Source organism: Hevea brasiliensis, chromosome 15 (assembly GCF_030052815.1).
Source record: "Hevea brasiliensis isolate MT/VB/25A 57/8 chromosome 15, ASM3005281v1, whole genome shotgun sequence".
Lineage (NCBI taxonomy): Eukaryota > Viridiplantae > Streptophyta > Magnoliopsida > Malpighiales > Euphorbiaceae > Hevea > Hevea brasiliensis.
Window position 1 is genome coordinate 12,032,091 of NC_079507.1, and position 17,743 is coordinate 12,049,833.

Genomic DNA, 17,743 nt, shown 5'->3' on the forward strand with positions numbered 1-17,743 from the left:
CTAGCTCGTTTATAAAAGCATTTATATTAGAAATTTTAATTTATAATATTGTGAGTATATTTATTTCATTTATTATTTTTCTAAAAATATTATATAAAAAATGTTATTTAAAATTACAACATAATCAATATATAAAATAGGTTACTTGTAATTTGTTTTTAAAATAAAGTTAATTTGTTTAAAAATAAAATCAGAATGTTAAATATAAGCTCTCAATATAATAAAATAATATTATTAAATATTATATTATATATAAAATTATAATATAGTCAAAATAAAAAGTGCATTTATAAAATATAATTATTATGAAAAATAAAGTTAATTTTATATGGGAAATAAATTTAGAATATTATATAGTAAATACATAAAAATTATTTTGAATTATTTTGTCTATATTAAAGTACTAAATAAATAGTGGCTGTACAATTTAAAATATGAATTCATCTCTCTCTCTCTCTCTCTCTCTCTCTCTCTCACACACACATTCTCTTCCTCTTTTTCTCTACATTTTGAACTTTTAAAATATTAAACTTCAAGTTTAATAATAATCTATCTAACAATTATTATTACTTTCTCTCTATTTGTAGTCTCCCACTTATTTTTTTTTTCTATTAACACTATCTAATCTATCTATATATTATTATTACTCTATACTATCCCTCTCCTAATCTCTGTTTTTATAATGTCTCTCTCTATGAACTGTAAACTTTGAAATTTTAAAGTTTAAGTTTAGCACTAGTCCATCTCCCTTATATATACTTTTAAACTTAGATATGTGCTTTCATGATTACTATTCTACTTAATATTGTCTACTTATTCTATATAAATTAAATTGTTCATATCTTAAATAAAGTATTAGTAAAAGCCATAAAGCACCAAATATAATTTGATAAATTAAATAATCTAATATATTTAATTTTTTAAAACTTATTAAATAAATTAAAAATAAAAATAGTAAAAATGTGAAAATTATAGTGTATTTATATAAAAAATTAATAAATTAATTTAATAACAATGTAAATTAATTAATAATGCAAAAAGTAATATATTTATCATAATAACATTAAAAAAATAATAGTTTAATTACAATTACATAAAATTTATAGTGTAATTTTAAAACTCTATAGTTTTCATTTAAAACTACATAGTTTTGAATTGAAAGAATAAAGAATAATAAATTTTACTTGAATTATAGTGGTGTGTAATTTGTGTTATTTTAAAATTAATTATAATGTGTTTTAAACTGTTTTTTCTTATTATTTTATATTATTAATGACTATGAACTCATGTAATAATGTATTTTGAAAATAATTGTAAGTTAAAGTAGGTATAATAACAATCAAGTTCGAGCTTATCGAACTCAAACTTGAACTCGAACTTATCAAAGTTGAGCTCAAGCTCAAACTTATCGAATTTGATATTGAGTTTATTGAACTTGAGCTTGAGCTTATCGAGTTTGCTTTTAAGTTCATTTTAATGAGTTTATCTAGCTTACACGAGCCAAGCTCGAGCTTGACTAATTAAAATAATAAACGAACTTAAAAAGAGCTGAGCTTGAATTTAATATATTTCAAAAGAGATGAGCTCGAGCCTTAATATTAAAGCTCAAATTGAGACTAAGTTTGAGCTCTAGCTCAAGCCAAAGCCAATAATAATGAGTTGAGCTTGAACAAGCTAAAGCTCAACTCGGCTCAGTTTATTTACAACCCTACTCATCCCTGACCTCCTTACCAGACCATAAGCCATACAACTTATTTTCTCCATGCAATCTATCCCACTCATTTTTATGGAAAGTTCCTCCAAAAAGCCTTCTAGTTCCAAGATGTATCTAATAGGCACCCAAATGAACATTACTCAAGAATGTAGACCTCTAATGGAACCCAAGGATCATCAATACCAAAACAAATTTTCTTTGAACAAAATAAGATGCAATCTCTATGGAAAAAGAAGCACCAGAATATATATTCAAAGAGAAACAGATCAAGTGTCAACACAATAACCCAACTTGTGGGAGATTACATTGATCATCAAGTAAAATAGGCAAGTGATCAAGTTGCCTAAGTTCTAGATCTTTTAGAAAATAGCAAGAAAGAAAACTCAGACTCTCTCTTTAATGGAGGCTCTCATGTGTAGTAGAAATAAAAACTAAAGAAAGAAGATGATATTATCTTCCTTATAAACCTAGGGTTACAGAAACATAAGCTGGAAATGTTAAGACAAGAGTTACAAATAATTGTGCCATGTTAGCTATCCTAACAAGAATAGTAAGTGTATTAATTACAAAGACAAAAGGTGGTAGCTGCATTAATTGCAAAAGGGCAGAAGGTGACAACAATTGGTCCTTCATTGTGGCAGAATATTGGAACCCACTTGGTAAAAAAGTAGCTCTCTTTAATTCAAATGAACCAATGAGCTCCCTCCACGTGGACTGAACCCTACAAACACCAAGGTGGCTACCAATGGACTCCAAGGTGGTGTAAGGCATGTCTAAAGTGGTTGGTGATGTGGCAATGGAAGCTCCAACTTGGCACATGGTGATCCACTTAGATTCTTGGAGTAAGAAAGTTAGGCTTTCTTTATGCAGCTCTCCTCCTAAGCCGAAAACACTTTATGGTCCATGAGCATGCTTTAAAGTTGCTTAGCTCTTGCCTTAGTGATTGCCCCTTTGAAGGGTGGTGCTCCATGATGATCCTCATCATCCTCTCCCACTTGAGAAGAATTCGTCCTTGAATTTGTTTCTACACCAAGGAAAGGAGTAAGATCAGTTACATTAAAAGTATTACTAATACCATAATCACTAGGCAACTCTATCTTATAAGCATTATCGTTAATTCTTTCAAGTACTTGAAAAGGGCCGTCACTTCTAGGATGCAATTTAGATTTCCTTTGGTTAGGAAACCTTTGCTGATGAGGATCATCATGGAGCACCAGCATCCTTCAAAGGGGCAATCTCTAGGGTAAGAGTTAAGCAACTTCAAAGCATGCTCATGGACCATAAAAGAGTTTTCAGCTTAGGAGGGGAGCTGCATAAGGAAGGCTAAGCTTGCTTGCTCCAAGATTATAAGTGGATCACCATGTGCTAAGTTGGGGCTTCCATTGCCACATCACTAGCCACATCACTAACCACGTTAGCTTTCATTGCCATGTCACCAGCCACTTTGGACAAGCCTCATGCCACCTTGGAGTCCACTTGGTAGCCACCTAGGTGTCTGTAGGGCTCACGCCATGTGGAGAGAGCTTATTGGTTCATTTGAATTAAAAAGAGCTACTTTTTAACTAAGTGGGTCCCAATATTCTGCCACAAAAAGGGACCAATTACTGCTACCTTTTTGTCTTTATAATTAATACACTTACTATTCCTATTAAGATTGCTAACAAGGCATAATTATTTTAACTCTTGTCTTAATATTTCTAGCTTGTGTTTCTGTAACCCTAGGTTTATAAGGAAGAGAACATCATCTTCTTCCTTTAGTTTTTCATTTCTGCTGTACATGAGAGCCTCCATTAGAGAGAGAGTTTGAGTTTTCTTTCTTGCTAGTTTCTAGAAGAACTAGAACTTAGGCAACTTGATCACTTGCCTATTTTACTTGATGATTAATGTAATCTCACATAAGTTGGATTATTGTGTTGACACTTGATCTATTCCTCTTTGAATATATATTCTTGTGCTTCTTTTTTTTTTCCATAGAGATTATATCTTATTTTGTTCAAAGAAAACTTGTTTTGGTGTTGATGATCCTTGGGTTCCATTAGAGGTCTGCATCCTTAGGCAATGTTCATTTGGGTGCTTATCATATTGCTATTAGAGCATTAGGGCATCAAATCAAGTAAGTTTCCTTCATTCTTTATCTTCCTTAAGTTGATTTTTCTATTTGGTTTAAGCTTCTAAGGCATTCTGCCAAAGAAGACATTTCTAGGGTTTTTGTTTTTCTTCATTTCTCATGCTTTTCATTTCTATTTCCAATACTTGCTGCTGAAATCTTCATCTAGGGATTTAAAGAAATTTCTTTAAATCTGTCTTTGATTCGAGTTTTATGTTAGGGTTTAATCTATATTCCAACTTATACCATCTTTGTGCTAGCTAATTTCTTTAAACTCTTGCATAATATCAAGCATGTTGAGCCTACTGCACTAATTGTGATTTAAGAGAGATTGATGAATTGATGACTGAAATTGGGCAGTGACATGATTAGTAACTGTTAGGAATGCCATTTTGATGATATATCTACTGACCTAGTGGAGTTTGTGGTGTTTGTGCTGAAATTGTAAATTATTACCATTGTTGAATTGGGGGAAATTATAAAAACATGGAGTTAAAGTTTGAATTTGGTTTTGAAATTTTACCAGCATCACTTGGGCATAATTATTGTGCTTCATACCAATTTTGGGGTGACAATACCATTGTTTGCCTATTGAATCAAATTTTGCGAAAAAAACTAGACTATTTTTAGTTCACCCAACAAACCAGCCTAGAATTTGACCAAAATTTACCAGAATTCTACCTTCATATTATGGAAAATATCTGGAAAATTTCAATTTAAAATCTCTTCATTTGCATGCTGAACCAAACTAGCATCAATTTGTGCTATATGCGTGCTTCCAGTGCAATTGTTGGTATTTGGTTGTGAAAATTGGGTTTGTTACTTGATATTATCTTCTTAGGTTGTCATAATCTCAGTTTTAAAATTTAATTTCATTTGCATTTCATTTGCCTCTACTTAGGTGTTTTCATTTTCTTGCTTGTAGAGTCACATTTTTACTTATTGCCATTTTCGTATCTTCCTTGTCATTTTTTATCATTTTGTTTAAAATTTGTGAGTGTTTGAATTGCCATTGGTATCTTAGTTCCAAGGGAAACAAGCAAGAAGGAATGAGTGGTAAAAGGCTTAAGGATGTGAGTGCATTAGAGGGTAAAAGCCATCTATTAGTGTGAAACACCTAGAGAGGGTTAACCATTTCCTACTAAGTTGTTTTCTTGCAGCTCAAATTCATGTCAAATGAAACCGGTAGTAGTGGGGAGAGAGTCCTAGTTGATGAAGCTATGTATAGGGGTGTCGTGGCTGCACAATTTGAGAGGTTGACCTTAGGCACGAATACATTAAGGGATGACAGGAATCAGATTTTGGAGGAGATAAGAAGGGATAGGGAAGAGAGAGATAGGGGTAGAGATGATGCTAGGGACAGAAGGAAAGAAGAGAGAAATATAGGGGGACCAAGAGTGGAGAACCTTGAGGGTGAAATGCATGTTGAGGAAGAGTTTGAGGAAGAGATAAAAGAAGAATTTGAGTTTGGGAACTACAACTGCGGTGGTAGGGGTTATAGACCACCTAGGGGTAAGGGAGCTAGTGGTAGAAGAGGAGGTAGGTTGCCTAGATTTGGGGAGTATAGATATGATGATTATGGGTATGGAGGCTAAAAAGAGAAGGTAGACACTAATGTGGGTAATATTAAGATGAAAATTTCTCCCTTTCATGGGAAGGAGAATCCAGATGCCTACATGGAGTGGGAAAGGCAAGTTGAGCTAATTTTTTAGTGTCATAACTATAGTGAGGAAAAGAAGGTGAAACTTGCAGCCGTAGAGTTTAAGGAGTATGCTATAGTGTGGTGGGACTAGTTGATAGTTAGGAGAAGGACTTTAGGTCTTAGACCCATTACTTCTTGGGAGGCTATGAAAGAAGTAATGAAGGAGAGATTTATTCCCCAACATTATGTTAGGGAACTCCACCAAAGGTTATAAAGGATGACACAAGGAGGGAAAAGTGTAGAGGAATACTATAAGGTAATGGAGATAGCCTTAGCTAGGGCATAATTAGATAAACCTCTAGAGGCTACTATGACACGTTTCCTAGCTAGTCTGAACATGGAGATTGCACATGTTGTTGAGTTACACTCTTACACTAATTTAATTGAGTTGGTGCACATAGCCATTAAAGTAGAAAAATAATTAAAGATGAAGAGAGCTTTAAAGTATGGTAGTGGTGTCCATTCAGCTCCAAAGGCCCCTTGGAAACCAAATGTAGATAAAACTTCTAAGGGTGAGAAAGAAATTCCTAAGTTTAGGAAAGAATATTGAAAGGGGAAAGAAAAGGTAAAAAATAAAGATAAGGAGAAAGGGGGTACTACCATTACTAGGACTAGAGATGTGAAGTGTTTTAAGTGTTTGGGATATGGGCATTATGCTTCCCAATGTTCCAACAATAGAGTCATAGTGATTAGGAAAGATGGGGAGGTAGAGAGAAAGGAAGAAAAGGGGGCCGAACCTTTGATGTTATTAGAGGGGAATGAAAATGAAGTGGATGTGCACATTGAAGAGCCATCCGATGGGCATGACTTTGAATTAGTTACCATAAGGACCTTGAGTGCTCAACCTATTATGAATAGTGACGAGTTGCAAAGGAAAAACATCTTTCATACTAGGTGTGTGGTGAAGGAGAAATTATGTAGCATGATTATAGATGGGGGTAGTTGTTGCAATGTGGGTAGTTCCTTACTTGTGGAGAAATTAAGATTGCCTATCCTTAAGCATCCTAAACCTTATGGGTTATAATGGCTAAGTGATTGCAACAAAGTGAAGGTAACTAAGCAAGTAGTGGTACCTTTCACTATAGGGAGTTACCATGATGAGGTCTTATGTGATGTAGTACCCATGATAGCTACACATATCTTACTAGGTAGGCCATGGAAGTATGATAGGTATGTGATTCATGATGGGAGGAAGAATCACTACACTTTGAAGAAAGATGGCCGCACACATGCCTTGGTGCCCTTGTCACCATCACAAGCACATGAGGACCAAATGAGAATATTGAGGACTGTTGAGGAGAGAAAAGAGAGTTGGAGAGAAAAATTAAGAGAGGCCGAGCACAAGAGTGAAGAAAGCAAAGAAAAAAGTGATGGGAAAGAGAAAAAGAAAGAAATGAAAGAAAAGAAAGTGAGTGTAATGGAAAAAGAAGAGGGCTCGGGGCAAAAGGAGAGAAGAGAGAAAAAGATGAGCTTTTATGTTAGGGGAAGGGAGTTGAGAGGAGGTTTGAGTGGTAGGATGCCACTATGCATTCTCATGTATAGAGAGAATTATTTAAATGTTTCTGACCTTGACCACAATCTTCCTTCTTCCGTTGTGTCTTTTTGCAAAAATACTAGGATGTGTTTCCAGATGAGATACCTTTGGGTTTGCCACTTATTAGGGGTATTGAACACCAAATAGATTTCATTCCTGGTGCTCAAATTCCTAATAGACTAGCCTATAGGAGTAGTCTAGCTGAGACTAAGGAACTTCAAAGACAGGCAAATGAGCTTTTGGCTAAGGGACATGTCCGTAAGAGCATGAGTCCTTATGCAGTTCCTGTTTTGCTTGTGTCAAAGAAGGATGGAACATATAGGATGTGTGTGGATTGGAGCTGTGAACAAAATCACTGTAAAGTATGACCACCCTATTCCTAGATTGGATGATTTGTTGGATGAATTGTATGATTCTTGCATTTTCAGTAATATTGATTTAAGGAGCGGTTATCATCAAATTAGAATGAGAGTTGGTGATGAATGGAAAACTACCTTCAAAACAAAACAAGGCTTATATGAGTGGCTAGTGATGTCTTTTGGTCTCACTAACGCCCTTAGTACTTTCATGAGGCTTATGAATTATGTTTTGAGAGCTTTTATTGGACAGTTTATTGTTGTCTACTTTGATGATATTCTTATCTATAGCAAAAACATTGATGATCATTTGCATCATTTGAAACTTATGTTTGATGTGTTGAGAAAAAAAAATTGTATGCAAATGTTTAAAAAGTGTTCTTTTTTGCTTAGAAAGAATTGTGTTTTTGGGATTTGTTGTGAGTAGCAAAGGTGTTGAAGTAGATGATGAAAGAATTGAACCAGGTGACTTGGTAGGGATCCATTTGAGAAAAGAAAGGTTTCCTAACCAAAGGAAATCTAAGTTGCATCCTAGAAGTGATAGCCCTTTGAAAGAATTAACAATAATGCTTATAAGATAGAATTGCCTAGTGATTATTGTTAGTAGTATGCCCTAGAGCATATCATTTAGTATGTATCTTGTACATATTTTTATTAATAAAAGGCATTTCCACTTTTCCGTTTACATAATATATTTATGTGTAATAGAAAAGGTCCATTGATATTTTGTTAGAAATATTATTCTTAAGTTGTTAAGAATATGAGTGACAATATTTCTAGCACAAAGTATCATAAATAGGTTCACAATCGAGGATACTTCATAATAAGGACATGACTTATCTAGAAAGATTGTATTCATGTTTGTTCCCAAGTTATTTATATGAGATATAAATAAGATGGAATGGTGAGTCTCATGCCATATGACAAACATGATAGGCACTTATAAATGATAAGTATGACACTTATGACAAGCACATGGAGTTTACTCTTGTCAATGTTTTGTCATAAATCATATCAGTGCATATAATCTTTAGACCTGAGATAGCACAGTTATCTTGTATATAGGTAGTTTGAGTTTGATACTGCTTTCATACTTGTACTGTGTATGGATATATGGGCATGTGTTAGCTCCTACTAGTTATATATGGAGGTAGGTGTTGATCAAGATGGAATCTGTTCCTCTAAGTAAATAGAGATAAAATCCTATGTTCATTTAATTGTTCTTGATGTTTCAAGTTCCTGGCCAGGACAGATAGATTTATAAAAGAGTTTCGATGAGAAAATCTTTTAATCAAGAACTGGAATTAAAAGAGAACATAATATTCATAGCAAATGGAGTTTGACATAAACCATGACTCCTTGAGTTGGGATTTTAGAGATTCTAGTGCATGGTAACATATGATTATAGGTTCATTTAAGGTAAACCTTATTACTAATTTGGTGGCCATGGCATGCTATGCTAGGTGTTAACCATGGTCTATGAGGTTCATAAAATGATTTAGAGAAATCATTTATGGTAAGAAAGAGTTCTGATGATATTAAGAGTTGATATCATGTCTCATTGCCAATTAGTGATGAGCCTAGTAAGTCACACACATACACAAGTTATCACCTAATTAAATATGATTTAATTAATTAATTAAAGAGTTTAAATTGATTAATTAAATAGGTTTGGTTTGCAATTAGATTGCAAAGTCCCTAGCATGACTTGAAACCAAATCTAGATTATTGGATGTATAATATAAGTTAAATTTATATTTAAAGTGTTTAAATATGAATTTAATTAATGAGAAATTAATTAATAGAGATTAATTAATTAATTTATATTTGATATAAATTAATTAGAAGAAGAAAATAATTATTTTGGGTTAAGAACTCAAAATTAAGACATAGGGGCATTTTGGTCATTTTGCAGTGTGACACGTGGCACCATGAGATGGTGACACATGGCATAACACATAAGCTTGCCAAATGTTTTTTAATCATGTAAGATGATTAAAATCAAGATTAAATATAGGTTTGACACTTGGCACAATGTGATTGGGTCACTTAAACCTAGAGCTAATCAAAGGGTGACATGTGGCAAGGGTTTAATGTGTTAACCTAGCTATTTAAGTGTTGTTATGAGAAAATAAAACACAACCAGCAGCCTCTCCTCTCAATTGTCACGCCACTTTGAGGGTTTTCATCTCTTCTTCTTCATCTCTCATCAATTCAAAGAGATTAGCCATCAATCTCTTGAATTAAGAACGCTAGAAATTGTTTCTAGTGTCCTGTTTACATCTCTAATCTCTTAAAAGGCAGAACTTGAATTTCTAATTAATAGAAAAGGCTTTAGAAGCTGTTCAAGGGCTGCCATAGGTGTTCTTGGTGTGGACAAGCTAGAGGGACAACATCTGGTGTCCTGAAGATGAATCTCAAAGCACATCAAGAGGTTAGTGTAATCGTTCTTGATTTAATCTAGGGTTCTAAAATTAATCTGATTAATTTTAAAATCTTAAATGGCAAATACAGATCCAAAAACATATTAAAAGAGTTTTAATATGTTGTTTATCATTGAAATCAAATAGATAAAAATAAATCTTTCTTGGTGCATGTGACCCTAGGTGAAAAATTTTGAATTCAATGGTATAATCTTGTGTTTTTCACGCTTCTGTTCCTTCAATTATGGTGTTAGTAATACTTTTAATGTAACTAATCTTACCCTTTTTCTTAGTGCAGAAACAAATTCGAGGATGAATTCTTCTTAAGTGGGATTCCTTGGTGCAGAAACAAATTCGAGGATGAATTCTTCTCAAGTAGGAGAGGATGATGCGTATCATCATGGAGCACCACCATCCTTCAAAGGGGCAATCACTAGGGTGAGAGCTAAGCAACTTAAAAGCATGCTCATGGACCATAAAAGGGTTTTCGACTTAGGAGGGGAGCTGCTTAAGGAAGGCCTAGCTTGCTTGCTCCAAGAATCTAAGTGGATCACCATGTGCCAAGTTGGGTTATTGTGTTGACACTTGATCTATACCTCTTTGAATATATATTCTGGTGCTTCTTTTTTTTCCATAGAAATTGCATCTTATTTTGTTTAAAGAAAACTTGTTTTGGTGTTGATGATCCTTGGGTTCCATTAGAGGTCTGCATCCTTAGGTAATGTTCATTTGGGTGCTTATCATTTCCTTTCTCAAATGGATCCATACCCAGCCACCTGGTTCAAAAATCATAGGCTTTCGTCCCTAATTAGCATGAGATGCATATTGCTCATTTTTCTTTTTTAAATGCAACCTAGCTTGTTCATGCATCTTTTCAACCATTTCAGCCTTTTTCTCACCATCCAATGAAGCAACATGATTAATAGGCAATGGTAACAAATCTTAGGGAGTAAGTGGATTAAAACCATAAACAAGCTCAAAAGGAGAGTATCCACTAGATGAATGCATAACCCTATTATATGCAAATTCTATGTATGGTATGCATTCCTCCCAAGACTTTAAATTTTGTTTCACTAAGGCTCTCAAAAGCGTGACTAAGGTCATATTCACTACTTTTGTTTGGCCATCAGTTTGGGGATGACAAGTAGTAGAGAAAAGTAACTTAGTTCCCAATTTTCCCCATAGAACCTTCTAAAAATAACTCAAGAACTTGACATCCCTATCGCTCACAATGGTTCTAGGTATACCATGTAACCTAACAACCTCCTAAAGAATAGATTAGCAACATATATAGCATCATCAATTTTGTGACATAGAATAAAATGAGCCATTTTGAAAACCTATCCACAACAGCAAAAATAGAATAATGACCCCTTTGTGACCTAGGCAAACCCAACACAAAGTCCATGGACAAATCAAACCAAGGATGCTTAGGCATGGGTAAAGGAGTGTATAGCCCATGAGGCATCACCTTAGACTTTACTCTCTTGCATGTCTCACATCTAGCACATAGTCTCTCAACATCTTTTTTCATGTGGGGCCAAAAGAAATGCTCCCTAAGGATATCTAGTGTTTTGGCAGCACCAAAATACCCCATAAGGCCTCCACTATGACCCTCATTTACAAGCAACTCCCTCAAAGAACTTCTAGGTATATGCAATCTATTTTTTTTAAACAAATATCCATCATGCCTAAAGTACTTTTGGAATGCAGATTTCTCACATGCATGGAATATGGTAGCAAAGTCATCATCATGCTCATATAATTCTTTAACATACTTAAATCTAAACAATTTAGAATCAAGAATAGTAAGAAGATTATACCAGTGGGAGAGTGCATCAGCTACCACATTCTCTTTCCCCTGCTTACATTTCACAATATAAGGAAAAGACTCTATAAATTCTACCCATTTAGCATGTCTCCTACTCAACTTATATTGGCTTTTGATATACTTCAAAGACTCATGATTAGAATCTATGACAAATTCCTTAGGCCATAGATAATGTTGACATGTCTCTAATGCCCTAACTAATACATACAATTCTTTGTCATATGTAGAATAATTCAATGTGGCACCATGTAACTTTTCACTAAAGTAAGCAATTGGGCGTTTCTCTTACATGAGAACAGCTTCAATCCCTACACCTGATGCATTACATTCAATCTCAAATGTCTTGTCAAAATTAGGCAAAATTAATAAAGGTGCAGAACATAATTTCTCTTTAAGCATAGCAAATGCATGTTCATGTTCTTTACCCCAAACAAATGTCACATTCTTTTTCACAAGTTCATTTAATGGAGTAGCTAATGAACTAAAGTTAGGTACAAATCTCCTACAAAAACTTGCTAATCCATAAAAGCTCCTAACTTTATATGCATTTTTAGGTGTTAGCCAATCTCTAATTGCCTTAACTTTTTCATCATCTACTTCAACACTTTTGCTACTAACGACAAATCTCAAAAATACAAATCTTTCTAAGCAAAATGTTGCATACAAATTTTCTTTTCTAAATACACCAAACACAAGTCTCAAATGATGCAAATGATCATCAATGTTTTTGCTATAGACAAGAATATCATCAAAGTAGACAACAACAAACTGTCCGATAAAAGCTCTCAAAACATTATTCATAAGCCTCATGAAAGTACTAGAGGTATTAGTAAGACTAAAAGGCATCACTAGCCACTCATATAAGCCATGTTTTATTTTGAAAGCAGTTTTCCATTTATCACCAACTCTCATTCTAATTTGATGGTAACCACTCTTCAAATCAATCTTACTAAAAATGCCAGAATTATGCAATTTGTCCAATAAATTATCCAATCTAGGAATAGGGTGGTGATACTTTACAGTGATTTTATTCACAGCTCTATAATCCATGCATATCCTATATGTCCCATCCTTCTTTGCCACAAGCAAAATAGGAACTGCACAATGACTCATGCTCTCACGGACATGTCCCTTAACAAAAAGCTCATCTACCTATCTTTGAAGTTCCTTAGTCTCAGTGGGACTACTCCTATAGGCTGGTCTATTAGGAATTTGAGCACCAGAAATGAAATTATTTGGTGTTCAATACCCCTAATATGTGGCAAACCTAAAGGTATCTCATCTAGAAACACATCCTGGTATTTTCACAAAAGAGACATAATAGAAGAAGGAAGATTGGGGTCAAGGTCAGAAATATTTAAATAATTCTCCCTATACATGAGAATACACAATGGCATCTCACCACTCAAAGCTTGTCTCAACTCCCTTCCCCCAACATACAAGCTCTTTTTTTTTCTCTCTCTTCTCTCCTTTTGCCCTGAGCCCTCTCCTTTTTCCATTACACTTACTTTCTTTTCTTTTACTTCTTTCCTTTTCTCTTTCCCATCACTCTTGTCTTTACTCTTTTCACTCTTGTGCTCGGCCTCGCTTAATTTTTCTCTCCAACTCTCTTTTGTCTCCTCAACAGCCATCAATATTCTCATTTGGTCCTCATGTGCTTGTGACGGTGACAAGGGAACCAAGGCATGTGTGTAGCCATCTTTCTTCAAAGTGTAGTGATTCTTCCTCCCATCATGAATCACATACCTATCATAGTACCATGGCCTACCTAGCAAGATATGTGTAGCTGTCATGGGTACTACATCACATAAGACCTCATCATGGTAGCTCCCTATGGTGAAAGGTACCACTATTTGCTTCATTACCTTCAGTTTGTTGCAATCATTTAGCCATTGTAACCCATAAGGTTTAGGATGCTTAAGGGTAGGCAATCCTAATTTCTCCACAAGTAAGGAACTAGCCACATTGCACCAACTACCTCCATCTATAATCATGCTACATAAATTCTCCTTCACCACACACCTAATATGAAATATGTTTTCCCTTTGCAACTCATCACTATTTGTAAAAGGTTGAGCATTCAAGGTCCTCATGGTAACCAATGCAAAGTCATACCCATTAGATGGCCCCTCAACATGCACATCCTTTTCATTTTCATTTCCCTCAACTAACATCAAAGGTTCGACCTCATTTTCTTCCTCACTCTCTACCTCCCCATCTTCCCTAATCACCATGACTCCCTTGTTAGAACATTGGGAAGCATAATGCCCATATTCCAAACACTTAAAGCACTTCACATCTCTAGTTCTAGTAGTGGTAGTAACCCCCTTCTCCTTATCTTTACTTTCTACCTTATCTTTCCCCTTCTACTCTTCTTTTTTAAACTTAGGAATTTCTTTCTCACCTTTAGAAGTCTTATCTACATTTAGTTTCCAAGGGGCCTTTGGAGCCGAATGGACACCACTATCATACTTCAAAGCTCTCTTCATCTTCAATTGTTTTTCTACTTTAATGACTATGTGCACCAACTCAGTCAAATTAGTGTAAGAGTGTAACTTAATAACATGTACAATCTCCATGCTAAGACCAGCTAAGAAACGTGCCATAGTAGCCTCTAGAGGTTTATCTAATTGTGCCCTAGCCAAGGCTATCTCCATTGCCTTATAGTACTTCTCTACACTCTTGCCTCCTTGGGTCATCCTTTGTAACCTTTGGTGGAGTTCCATAAAGTAGTGTTGGGGAATAAATCTCTCCCTCATTGATTCTTTCATATCCTCCTAAGAAGTAATGGGTCTAAGACCTAAGGTCCTTCTCCTAACCATTAACTGGTCCCACCAAACTATAGCATACTCGTTAAACTCTATGGCTACAAACTTTACCTTCTTTTCCTTACTATAGTTATGACACTCAAAAATTAGCTCAGCTGACCTTTTCCATTCCATGTAGGCATCTAGATTCTCCTTCCCATGAAAAGGAGGAATTGTCAACTTAATACTACCCGTATTAGTGTCTACCACCTCTTCTTGGCCTCCATACCCATAATCACCATATCTATACTCCCAAAATCTAGGCAACCTAACTCTTCTTCTACCTCTAGCTCCCCTACCCCTAGGTGGTCTATAAACCCTACCACCATAGTTGTAGTTCCCATACTCAAATTCTTCTTCTATCTCTTCCTTAAATCAATATGCACTTCACCCTTAAGGTTCTCTACTCTTGGTTCCCCTATATTTCTCTCTTCTTGCCTTCTGTCTCTAGCATTATCTCTACCCCTTGCTCTCTCTTTTCTATCCCTTCTCATCTCCTCCAAAATCTTATTCATGTTATTCCTCAATGTATTCATCCCCAAGGTCAACCTCTCAAATTGTGTAGCCATAGCGTTACTATACCTAGCTTCATCAACTAGGACTCTCTCCCCACTACTAGTGGTTTTATTTGACATGATTTTGAGTTGCAAGAAAATAAGTTAGTAGGAAATGGCTAACCCTCTCAAGGTGCTTCACACAAATAGATGGCTTTTACCCTCTAATGTACTCACACCCTCAAGCCTTTTACCACTCAATGGCAATTCAAACACTCATAAATTTTAAACAAAATGATAAAGAATGACAAGGAAGATACGAAAACAGCAATAAGTAAAAATGTAACTCTATAAGCAAGAAAATGAAGACACCAAAGTAGAGGCAAATGAAATGCAAATGGAATGAAATTTTTAAACTGAGATTATGACAATCTAAGAAGATAATATCAAGCAACAAACCCAATTTTCACTGCCAAATATCAACAACTGCACTGGAAGCACACATATAGCACAAATTAACCCCGATTTTGGTTTAGCATGCAAATGTAAGGGATTTTAAGCTGAAATTTTCTAAATATTTTCCATAATATGAAGGTAGAATTTTGGTAAAATTTGGTCAAATTCTGGGCTAGTTTGATGGGTGAACTAAAAATAGTCTAGTTTTTCCTCAAAATTTGGTTCAATAGGCAAATAGTAGTCTTTTCATCCCAAATTTGGTATGAAGCACAATAACTATGTCCAAATGATTCTGGTAAAATTTCAAAACCAAATTCAAAATTTAACCTCATGTTTTTATAATTTCCCTCAATTCAACAATGGTAACAATTTACAATTCCAGCACAAACACCACAAACTCCAATAGGGCAGTAGATATATCATCAAAATTGCATTGCCAATGGTTACTAATCATGTCAATTCCAAATTTCAGTCATCAATTCTTCAATCTCTCATAAATCACAATTAGTGGAGTAAGCTCAACATGCTTGATATTATGCAAGAGTTCAAAGAAATTAGCTGGCACAAAGATGGTATAAACTAGAATATAGATTATACCCTAAGACAAAACTGAAATCAAAGATAGATTTAATGAAATTTCTCTAAAACCCTAGATGAAGATTTTGGCAGCAAGTATTGGAAACAGAAATGATGAGAATCAAGTTACATATACGCCAAAGGATTTTATCCAAGGTCCAATTACTAGAGCTAGAGCTAAATCACTTCAGAATTTAATTTGTAAAGTCTTAAGTAGCAAGGATTATAAGCTAGAATGGTATGAAGAAAATTATAAAGGATTAAATTTGGTAAAAATTAAGCTTGAAAGTGATTAGGTGTCATGTGGAGCATTAGGTTACATGGAATAACCTGTGGACATGCATGCACTAGATCCAACCCATGTACATGCATTAGGTTTCATGCACATGAAGAATGAAATATGTTGCTGGCACCTTTTTTTTTTTGGGGGGGGGGGGGGGGGGGGGTTACATGCACATGTGCACAAAAAGTGCAGTTGTCACCTTTTTTTGAAGGAATATTCCATGTTATTATAACTACCTCTCTTTTAGACTTAAACGCCCTTGTTGCTGCTGTATTAAGTTTATTTTTTATTTGGGAACCTTTTAGTCTTTTGGTATTTTAATTTTTGTTTGGACTTAAAGCTCCTTGCAGCTGTTACTAAAGTAGAGATATTTTAGTTTTTAGCTTTGGGACCAAGAGGCTATAAATACATATGTAATAAGAGAGGTGGACGACACACTTTGAATATTAATGAAAAAATGTTTCTGCTCCATTAGTGAGTAAATTGGCTATTGTCTTTATTCTAGTGAAGCTTAGTAACTTGCTGAGATTATCTATCTTGCAAGGTTTACTGTGCATAATATTCTTGGTTTATTCATTCTCCATATGAATTAGGTCAAAAATTTCATTTCTAATATTTTCTTTGAATTACATAACAACTTGTTCATGCTGGTTCAAAGAATCCAATTCGTATAGCTTGAATTTGGTGTTTTCCATTTTTAGTTCATAGTTTATTGAATGTGGGTTTCAAGTTGCTCATTACTTGAGGTTCATGTCCAAACAGCTCAAGGTGTTCAATTTCATCTGATACTATTCTTTGAATTACACATCACTTTTGTACTGGTTCAAAGAATCAAGTTCATACATTCTGATTTGGTGCTTTCTATATTGTTCCTTTAATTTTTGAATGTGGGTTTTCAAGTTACCAGTTATCTGAAGGGTCACGTCAGTTTTGATATCAAAGCCAAGGACATCCAAATAAGGTATTTTCTATGTTTGCTTCTTCTTCTTCACTACTTTGCATAGGTTTCTTTTTACCTAATTGATATTTGGCTTTAATTGCATAAACCCAATCAATACTACTTTATTCTGTTTAAGGTTCATCTTGCGCCTGGTTCCTTCTTGCTAGACCTTATTTTGCTTCTTATTATATTTTTGTTATTCACATTTTGTTCATTGTATGCTTGACCGAAATTGGCTCCTGGGTTTTAGTATGATCTGTTTGTCTAAAAATTTGTTTTGTTGAGTTTATCTTAGGGTTTTTGGGTTAATCAAGCTAAAGCCATCATTCTAGCCACCTATTTTGCTTCCTTCGTTTTGATATTAAGCATGAGAGATTGTTTGGGTCATTGAGTTAGACTTACCTATTTGGCTTGAAACTCTACCAGCATTATTTGGGTGTGTTTAAGATGTTGAGTGTCAATTTCGGGAGTTGTTTGATATTGTTTCTCTGCTGAATTAAAATTTTGCTGCAGACCCGAT